Genomic DNA, 10,970 nt, shown 5'->3' on the forward strand with positions numbered 1-10,970 from the left:
CAGTCAGTTAAGCATCTGAATCTTGATTTCTGCCCAGGTCATGATCTCAGGGTCATGAGATCCAGCCCCACCTTGGGCTCTACACTGGGCTCAAAGTCTGCTTAACATTCTCTNTTTCTCTCTCTCTAGGGGCGCCTGGGTGGCTCAGTTGTTAAGCATCTGCCTTCGGCTCAGGGTGTGATCTCAGGGTCCTGGGATCGAGCCCCACATCAGGCTTCCTGCTCAGCAGGAAGCCTGCTTCTCCCTCTCCCACTCCCCCTGCTTGTGTTCCCTCTCTTGCTGTGTCTCTCTCTGTCAAATAAATAAAATCTTTAAACACACACACACACACACACACACACACACACACACATTCTCTCTCTCCCTCTCCTTCTGCCCCTCCCGCACTCTCTTTCTGCACTCTCTCAAAAAGAAAAGAAAAGAAAAGAAAAGAAAAGAAAAGAAAAGAAAAGAAAAGAAAAGAAAAGAAAAAAGAAAAGAAAAGAAAAGAAAAGAAAAGAAAAGAAAAGAAAAGAAAAGAAAAGAAATCTGTAGCAACAAACAAATATACAATCAAGAAAAAGTTGCACTCAAAACATTCCCAAACAAAAATTTCATGGCATTTTTGATCACCCTTGCCTACTTCCTTCCTGACATAGATTTAGGAGGAAGCTGCTCAATTTCTGGTCCATCCCTTAGGGTGAAAGGAAAAAAGTAGGAGTTATCTGCAATGTTCTGACTTGTCAGGGGTTATTGGGGGGACTGGTTTTTGTCTTGCGTGGCTCAGAATGGTGACAGGAATGGTGGATTAGTTTGGATATCAGGTTGGAGGCTGATGAAAGCAGTGGTGGATGCCAGAGCACGGTGGAGAGCTGCAGAGAATTTCAGACTTACGGGTACCTGGTGACAAGAGATTAATTATGGGCAGAGGAATACAACAGAACATATAAAGCCCTGAGAAGAAGCAGGGAGAGACTCTTTGGGAAATAAGACTTTAAAAAAGCAGCTATTGGGGCGCCTGGGTGGCTCAGTGGTTAAGCGTCTGCCTTCAGCTCAGGGCATGATCCTGGCGTTATGGGATCGAGCCCCACTTCAGGCTCCTCCACTGGGAGCCTGCTTCTTCCACTCCCACTCCCCCTGCTTGTGTTCCCTCTCTCTCTGGCTGTCTCTCTCTCTGTCAATTAAATAAAATCTTTAAGAAATAAATAAATAAAATAAAATAAATAAAATAAAAAAGCAGCTATGTATACAGGGAATTAGCAAACAAACAAACAAAATGCATACACACAGGCCCAAGAACAATAACAAAAACAAAAAAAAAGGACCTTAAACCTTCACTCTTCAATGATTAATGAATGTCTTCCCCTGCATGGGATCAGCCTGCAAAAACTGGGAGAGGTGTCTATTTTTTCAAATGTCCAGTTTTCAACAGAATATCACAGTACATACAAAGAAGCAGGGAAAACATGATCCATTCAAAGGAACAAAATAGATCTCCAGAAACTCACCCTAAAAAAACACAGATTTCAGACTTACTTGACAAAGACTTTGAAACAACTGCCTTAAATATGTTCAATTAGCTAAATTAGAACACACATAGAGAACCTAAGGAAATCAGGAAAACAAAATATGAACATGATTTGGTATGTTGATATATGAATGAAATGAGAATATCAACAAAGATAGAAATTCCAGAAATCCAGTTTCAGGATTTCTCTAGCATATCGGGAGCATGAAAGTTGTTACTCTGTCCTAACAAGTAAAAAACTAAAGGAACTGAAAATCAACAACTCTTCTGAGATCCGTTAAAGAAGTAAGGTCACAGGGCAAACGGCTAACTTATAAATCAGAGAGACAAGACAGGTAGATACAAAGAATCAGAACTTACATAGAGAAACCCATTAGCAGAAGCCTCTGGGTGAACCAGTATCAGGGTAGGGAAACCAAAGCTGAAACTGATGAACTGCTGGAGGCTCAGTGTAGACAAGTCTAAGATGAAAACACACCAGGAGGGACCTGTCTTAGAGGGTGTGCCCACTGTTTTGTGATTTTTATCTCCAGGAGCCTTACCAGGTTCTCATAGTGAAGAATGGAGAATCACCTTGTGCTTCCAGCAGGTAGAGGAAAAAAAGAACCATTTTGAAATATTCCAGAGCATTATGTACTTAACAAAGCCTGCCCTTAAAAGAACTATTTCAATAAACCCCAACTCATCCGGCCTTTATCAAAACATAACCAACCTGCATGAAGGGAAATACTCAATGCCAGCCTCTCTAGCCATCCTGTCCTGCCTAAAGGAGTGGGAAAACTGAGATATACTTGTGAAGTTCACAGCCCAAGGGCACTGGCTCACTAGAAAACAGAACTAATCATGATTTCATGAACTACAGAATGTTTATCCTCCCCCTACATCTTAATGCTATATTGATAGAGGTCTATTTACCACAGATCCTCTTACCCAGTAAAATAAACTGAAGGGCTCCATAAAAATCTGCTTTTTCTCCTTTTCCTGCTTCTATTCTTGCTAGGACCTGCACCTCCACCCCACTTGACATATGCCCTGTAATGCAAATAGCATATGTCCTCCTTGTAAGGGACAAGGAGTTAATGATTTCTCTAGAACAGATAACATCTAAGGAAGGACCAGGTGAGAATGACTGGATGAAATGATCATATGTGTATTTCAGACCACCAGAGCTAGACATCTCAATGCCAAGACCCCTGGCTCCAAAGAATAACACCTGGGCCCTCATCTTTGTTCTAATCGGTTCCTGGATGCCTAAGAGGACCTGGATACCAGACCACTGTCCTCAGTAAAAACCCCCAGACTCCAAAGACAAGACTCCCTCCTCTCCTTTCTGAGTCTCCCAGACACTCTATCATATCTGCACTCCCTCTATATCTCCGATAAACTCTGCTTTCACCTCCTGCTAACTCGAGTTTGATTTCCATATGTGCAGCCCTCCTGGCTGGTCCTGCAGGACTCCCTCTGGGTCCCTGGAGCCAGCCTACCAGCATCGCCAGTACATTATATACGTATTTCAACAAAAATTACAAGTGTACTAACGGGCAAAAAACAGTTTAAAGAGAGAGAGCAAGCAAAAGAACTAGACTCAGATATGGCAGGGATGTTGGAATTATCAGAATAGGATTTTTAAAAACTAATATTAATATGTTAAGGACATATTGTTCAAGTATTCTATTTCTTTATTTGGTCAAAAATCATTTGGGGTGCCTCTATGGCACAGCAGTTAAGTGTCTGTCTTTGGCTCAGGGTGTGATCCTGGTGTTATGGGATCGAGCCCCACATCAGGCTCCTCCGCTGGGAGCCTGCTTCTTGCTCTCCCACTCCCCCTGCTTGTGTTCCCTCTCTCGCTGGCTGTCTCTCTCTGTGTCAAGTGAATAAAGAAAATCTTTTTAAAAAATCATTTGGCCATTTATGTGAGTGTTTCCTTATGAGCTTTCTATTCCATTTCATTGGTCTATGTGTCTGTCTTTATGACAGTACCACATTGTCATGATTACTGTATGTTGTGATCACTATAGCTTTGTAATAAGTTTTTTTGAGTCAATCCAACCTAAAAGAACTATACAGAGCACTAATCAACAACAGCAGAATATGCATTCTTCTTAAGTGCATAGGGACATTCTCCAGAATAGACCATATGTTAGGCTACAAAACAAGTCTTTAGAAATTGTAAAAGATTGCAATCATACAAAACATCTTTTTTGATAATGATGAAACTAGAAATCAACTGTCGAAGGAGCTCTCTGCTCCTTCCTGTTCAACACATAGTGACATATTCTGGTGCAGTGCCAGCCATGTCCCTGACACACGATGGTAAACGGATTTGGCCATATTGGGCACCTGTTCACCAGGGATGCTTTTAACTCTGGCAAAGTGTTACCATCGATGATCCCTTCATTGACCTCAATTACATGATCTTCGTGTTCCAGTATGATTCCACCCACTGCAAATTCAACAGCATGGTTAAGACTGAGAATGGGAAATTTATTGTCAATGGAAAGCCCATCTCCGTCTTCTAGGAGCAAGATCCTGCCAACATCAAATGGGGTGATGCTGGTGGGGACCATGTTGTGGAGTCCATTAGGGTCTTCACCACCATGGTGAAGTCTGGGGCTCACTTGAAGGGTAGGGCCAAGAGGGTCATCATCTCTGCCCGTTCTCCTGATGTCTTCATGTTTGTTATGGATGTGAACCATAAGTATGACAACTTCCTCAAGATTGCCCACAATGCCTCCTGTACCACCAACTATTTGACCTTTCTGGCCAAGGTCATCCATGACAACTTTGGCATCTTGGAAGGAATCATAACTATAGTCCATGCCATCACTGCCACCCAAAGACCATGGATGGCTTCTCTGGGAAGCTGTGGCATGATGGCTGAGGGCCTGTATAGTAAATCATCCCTGATTCTACTGGCACTGCCAAGGCTATAGACAAAGTCATCAGTGAACTGAATGGGAAGCTTAATGGCATGGCTTTCTGTGTACCCACACCCAATGTGTCAGTCATGGATCTGACCGGCTGCCTGGAGAAAGCTGCGAAATATGATGACATCAGAAAGGTGGTGAAGAGGGCCCCCTCAAGGGCATCCTGGGCTACACTGAAGACCTGGGTATCTCCTGAAACTTCAACAGTGACACCCACTCTTCCAATTTCAGTGCCAGGGCTGGCATTGCTCTCGATGACTACTGTGTCAAGCTCATTTCCTGGTATGACAATGAATTTGGCTACAGCAAAAGGGTGGTAGACCTTATGATCCACATGGCCTCTAAGGAGTAAGAGCCCCCTGGACCACCTGCCCTACCAAAAGCAAGAGGAAGAGAGAGGCCCTCAGCTGCTGGGGAGTCCTGATCCCAACTCATCCCCCAACACACTGAGAATCTCCCGAGCCCTACACTGTTTCCATCCCAGACCCTCTGAAGAAGGAGAGGGGATTGGGGAGCCCTACATTGTCATGTACCATCAATAAAGTATACTGTACCGAGCCCACTCCCTGAAAAAAAAATAGCAGAAGGAAAATGGAAAAATGTACAAATATATGAAAATAAAAAATACATTCAAATACCAATGAGTCAAAGAAGAAATCAGAAGAGAGGGGCGCCTGGGTGGCACAGCAGTTAAGCGCCTGCCTTCGGCTCAGGGCGTGATCCCGGCGTTATGGGATCGAACCCCACATCAGGCTCCTCCGCTAGGAGCCTGCTTCTTCCTCTCCCACTCCCCCTGCTTGTGTTCCCTCTCTCGCTGGCTGTCTATCTCTGTCAAATAAATAAATAAAATCTTTAAAAAAAAAAAAAAAGAAGAAGAAGAAATCAGAAGAGAAATTAGAGGGACACATGGGTGGTACAGTTGGTTGGGCATCCAACTCTTGGTTTCAGTTCAGGTCATGAAATCAGAGCCCTGGGATTGAGCCCGCTTCAGATTCTCTCTCCCTCTCCCTCTGCCCCATCCGCTCGTACTCTCTCTCTCTAAGATAAATAAATGAATCTCTTAAAAAAAGAGAAATTAGAAAATATCTTGAAACAAATGAAAATGAAAACACATACCAAAACTTATAAGATGCAGTTCCCATTTCAGGGGTAAAATCTAGTTGATCCATCACCCACATATAACACCCAGTGCTCACCCCAAAAAGTGCTCTCCTTAAAACCCATCACTCGTTTAGCCCATCCCCCCCCACCTCCCTTTCAGCAACCCGCAGTTTGTCCTCTTAACCATAGAGTCTCCTACGATTTGCCTCCCTCTCTGTTTTTATCTTATTTTCTTTTCCTTCCCCTCTCCTATGTTCATCTGTTTTGTTTCTTAAAATCCACATATCAGTGAAGTCATCTGGTATCAGTCTTTCTCTGACTGACTTATTTCATTTAGCATAATACCCTCTAGTTCCATCCACATTGTTCCAACTGTCAAGATTTCATTCTTTTGATGGTTAAGCAACATTTGATTTATAAATATACACCACATCTTCTTTATCTAGTCATCTGTCATTGGACATCTGGGCTCTTTCCACATTTTGGCTTTTGTGGACACAGTGGCTATAAACACTGGGGTGCATGTGCCCCTTGGATTCACTATATTTGTATGTTTTGGATAAATACCTAGTAGTGCAATTGCTGGGTCATAGGGTAGTTCAATTTTTAATGTTATGAGGATCCTCCGTACTGTTTTCCAGAGTGGCTGCACCAGTTTGCATCCCACCAATAACGTAAGAGGATTCCCCTTTCTCCACATCCTTGCCAACATCTGTTGTTTCCTGAATTGTTGATTTTAGCCATTCTGATTGGTGTGAGGTGGTATCTCATTGTGGTTTTGATTTCCCTGATGCTGAGTGATGTTGAGCATTCTTCATGTGTCTTTTAGCCATTTGTATGTCTTCTTTGGAGAAATGTGTTTCCATGTCTTCTGCCCATTTCTTGACTGGATTTTTTTGTTTTTTGGGTGTTGAGGTTGATAAGTTCTTTATATATTTTGAATACTAGCCCTTTATCTGACAAAATATTTGCAAATATATTCTAACATTCCATAGGTTGCCTTTTAGTTTTGTTGGCTGTTTCTTTTGCTATGCAAAATGTTTTTATCTTGATGAAGTCCCAGTAGTTCATTTTTGCTTTTGTTTCTCTTGCCTTTGGAGATGTGTCTAGAAAGAAGTTGCTGTGACCGAGGTCAAAGAGGTTGCTGCCTGTGTTCTTCTCTAGGATTTTGATGGACTCCTGTCTCACATTTAGGTCTTTCATCTACTTTGAGTTTATTTTTGTGTATGCTGTAAGACAGTGGTCCAGTTTCATTCACTCCATGTCCCCTGTGAGGGGGGATGGGAATGGGCACACTGTGAGCCGGTATATCCAGGCTTTTGTTCTCTGGTAGCTTTCCCTGTGGTTTGCTGTGCCTCTTCTGAGAGTCAGAGCAGCAGTGGCCCAATCTCAGCCTCTGTCTCAGAACAGAGGGATTGTGACCCATTCTCCACTGATGTTCTGGCCACTTTAACTCTGTTACTGTTGGTGCTGCTCAACCCTGCAACACCCCGGGATGTGCGCCCACACCCGGCGTCCCAGCCCTCACTTCCAGGGCCGGCGCATCTCTGTCCTTTGTGTTTGTAATGCCGCCAGCTGCCAGCCATCCTGCGTGCTCCCCGGGCTCCCGGTCTCAGTCTGGATCCAGTGAGCACACCGGGATTCCGGAGTTCCATGAGAAGTCTGGTGGCGCACGCTCCCGGCTCATGGTGTCAGTCTGCTGTCTCGTGGGTTCCGTCAGCGAGTCCAATCGCTCCCCCGTGCCGGTGGCTACCGCTTCCCAGTGCCCAAACGTGGCGGCTCCCTCCCCGTTCCATTTATCTTCCGATATCTGTGCGCAGTTTCACAGCTCCCCGCTTTGTCCCTCAAAAATCAGGCCTGGAGTTGTTAATTTGTAGAGATCCAGATGTATCTTCCTGTGTCTCAGGCTGATTCCGTGGATGTTCAGGCTGGTCTGGTACCTATCCAACTCGACTCAGGGGACCGTCTGAAAATGGGGTCCCCTACTCCTCTGCCATCTTAACTCTTATGTCACTGATTTCTGTTCTAATCTTTATTATTTCTTTTCTCCTGCTGTATTTAGCCTTTATTTGCTATTCTTTGACCACCTCCTTTAGATGTAAAGTTAGATTGTGTTTTTGAGATTTTTCTTGTTTCTTGAGAAAGGCCTATATTGTTACGTACTTCCCTCTTAGGACCACCATTGCTGCATCCCAAAGGTTCTGAACTGTGGTGTTTTCATTTTCATTTGTTTTCATGAATTATTAAAATCTTATTTAATTTCATAGTTGACCCATTCATTCCTTACTAGGATGCTCTTTAACCTCCATGTATTTGTATTCCTTCCAAATTTTCCCATGTAATTGAGTTCAAGTTTTAAAGTGCTGTAGTTTGATCAAAAACTTGTGATGTACTGTATGGTAACTAACACAACATAATAAAAATTATTATTAAAAAATAAAGTGTCATAGTTTGAATGTGAATGGAATAATTTCAGTCTTTTGGTACCAGCTGAGACCTGATTTGTGATCCAGTATGTGATCTATTCTGGAGGATGTTCCATGTACACTTGAGAAGAATGTATATTCTGTTGCTTTGGGATGAAATTCTCTAAATATGACTGTTAAGTCCATCTGGTCCATTGTGTCATTCAAAGCCCTTGTTTCCTTGTAGTTCTTCTGCTTAGATGATCTGTCCATTGCTGTGAGTGGGGTATTAAAATCTCCTACTATTATTGTATTATTATCATTGCATTTCTTTAATTTGGTTATTAATTGGTTTATGTAATTGGTTGCTCGCAATTTAGGTGTATACATATTTACAATTGTTAGATCTTCTTTTTGGATAGACCCCTTTATTATGATATAGTGTACTTCAACTCTTACTATAGTCTTTGGTTTAAAATCTAATTTGTCTGAGATAAGAATTGCTATTCCAGCTTCTTTTGATGTCCATTAGCATGAATAAATAGTTCTCCACCCTCTCACATTCAATCTGGAAGTGTCTTTGGGTCTAAAATAAGTCTCTTGTAGACAGTGTATTTATGAGTCTTTTTTTAAAAATCCATTCAGGTACCTCATGTCTTGTGATTAGAGCATTTACCCCATTTACATTCAGAGTAATTATTGAAAGATATGAATTTAGTGCTGTTGCATTACCTGTAATAAAGTCATTGTTCCTGTAGATTGTCTCTATTCCCTCTGGTCTATCTTATTTTGGGCTCTCTCTTCACTCAAAGAATCCCCTTTAATGTTTCTTGCAGGGCTGGTTTAGTGTTCACAAATGTGTTTTGTTTTTCTTTCTCCTGGAAACTCTTGTCTCTCCTTCTATTCTGAATGGCAGCCTTACTGGATAAAGTATTCTTGGCAGCATATTTTTCCCATTTCGCTCATTGAATATATCATTCCAGTCTTTTCTGGCCTGCCAGGTCTCTGTGGACAGGTCTGCAGCCAGCCTTAATAGTCTACTCTTGTAGGTTAAGGACCTCTTGCCCCCAGCTTCTTTCAGGATTTTCTCTTTATCTTGGAAACTTGCAAGCTTCGCTATTATATGTCAAGGGGTTGACCTATTTTTACTGATTTTGAGGGTGGGTGTTCTCTGTGCTTTCTGGACTTGAATACTTGTTTCCTTCCCCAGATTAGGCAAGTTCTCAGTTATAATTTGTTCAAATAAACCTTCTGCCACCTCTCTCTTCATTTTCTAGGACTCCTATTATCTGAATATTATTTTGCTTTATGGAATCACTGCTTTCTTGAAGTCTCACTTTGTGATCCAGTAGTTGTTTTTCTCTCTTTTTTTCAGCTTTTTCATTTTCCATCATTTTCTCTCTATATCACCGACTCTCTCTTCTGCCTCATTTATCCTTGCTGTTAAAGCCTCCATTATTGACTGCATCTCAGTAATATCAGTTTTAATTTCAGCCTGATTAGATTTTAGTTCCTTTATTTCTATAGTAAGGGATTCTCTAGTGTCCTCTATGCTTTTTTTCAAGGCCAGACAGTATCTATATAATCATTGTCTTAACTTCCAGTTCAGAGGGAGGAGTTAAGATGGCGGAGGAGTAGGGATCCCCTTTTTCAGCTGGTCCCCTGAGTCGAGCTGGATAGGTACCAGACCATCTTGAACATCCATGAAATCAGCCTGAAATGGAGGAAAACACATCTGGATCTCTACAAATGGACATCTCCAGTGCTGAGTATTGAGGTACAAAGCGGGGAGCCGTGAAGCCACGCACAGATATTGGAAGATAAATGGAAGGGGGAGGGAGCCGCGGTGTTCGGGCAATGGGAAGCAGTAGCCACCTGCACTGGGGAGCGGGAGGACTCGCGGACCGGCACCCGAGAGAGAGCAGACTGAGACCCTGAGCCGGGGAACGTGAGCGACCAGTCTGAAAGTCGGAACTCCGGAGTGGGCGCGAACCACACTGAAACAGACCTCTCAAGCACGTGGGGGTGGCTGGCAGCTGGCGGTGTTAGAAACACAAACAATGGAGACGTGCCAGCCCTGGAAGTGAGGGCTGGGATGCCAGGTGTGGGGCGCACATCCCGGTGCACTGCAGGGTTGAGCAGCACCAGCAGAAACAGAGATAAAGTGGCCAGAGGGACCCAGTGGAGAATGGTCTGCGATCCCTCTGTTCTGAGACAGAGGCTGAGATTTGGCTACTGCTGCTCTGACTCTCAGAAGAGGCACAGCAAACTGCCAGGGAAAGCTGCCACAGAACAAAAGCCTGGAAATACTGGTTCAGAGTGTGCCCATTCCCATCCCCCCTCGCAGGGGACATGGAGACTCTACCCAAACAGGGTTGCCTGAGTATCAGCGTGGCAGGCCACTCCCCAAGAAGGCAGGCTGAAAAATCAAGAAGCCCGCATCCCTAAGGTCCCAATAAAACAAGTGCACACTGCCTGGGTCCGGGTCAATAATTTGGGCTCCGGACAATCCCACAACCTCAACTCATCAGATTGATGAGAAGGAGAAATCCCCCCCAGCAAAGAAAAGACAGTGAGTCTGTGGCCTCTGCCACAGAACTAATGGATATGAATATACCAAATTATCAAAAATGGAGTTCAGAGTAGCAATGGTCAAGGTGATGTGTAGACTTGAAAAAAGTATTAATGAAAATATTAACGAGAATAGAGAATCTCTAAGGGTGGAAATGAGAGCGAATCTGGCAGAAATTGAAAGTTCTATGAGCCAAATGCAGTCAAAACTAGAGGCTCTGACGGCCAGGGTGAATGAGGCAGAAGAACGTATTGGTGAATTGGAGGATGGGTTAGTAGAAGAGAAAGCTAAAATAGAAACTTGGCTCAGAAATATCCAAGCTCAAGTTATGGGAGATTAGTGACTCAATGAAACATTCCAATGTCAGAATCATTGGCATCCCCGAGGGGGTGGAGAAAAACAGAGGTCTAGAAGAGATATTTGAACAAATTGTAACTGAAAACTTCCCTAATCTAGCA

The 10,970-nt window shown here is 43.2% G+C and overlaps 1 pseudogene; it reads left to right on the forward strand.

Moving 5' to 3' along the window:
- Positions 1-3,817: 3,817 nt before the first annotated feature.
- Positions 3,818-4,786, forward strand: LOC100468633 (annotated as a pseudogene).
- Positions 4,787-10,970: the final 6,184 nt, after the last annotated feature.

The sequence above is a fragment of the Ailuropoda melanoleuca genome, chromosome 9 (genome assembly GCF_002007445.2).
Source record: "Ailuropoda melanoleuca isolate Jingjing chromosome 9, ASM200744v2, whole genome shotgun sequence".
Lineage (NCBI taxonomy): Eukaryota > Metazoa > Chordata > Mammalia > Carnivora > Ursidae > Ailuropoda > Ailuropoda melanoleuca.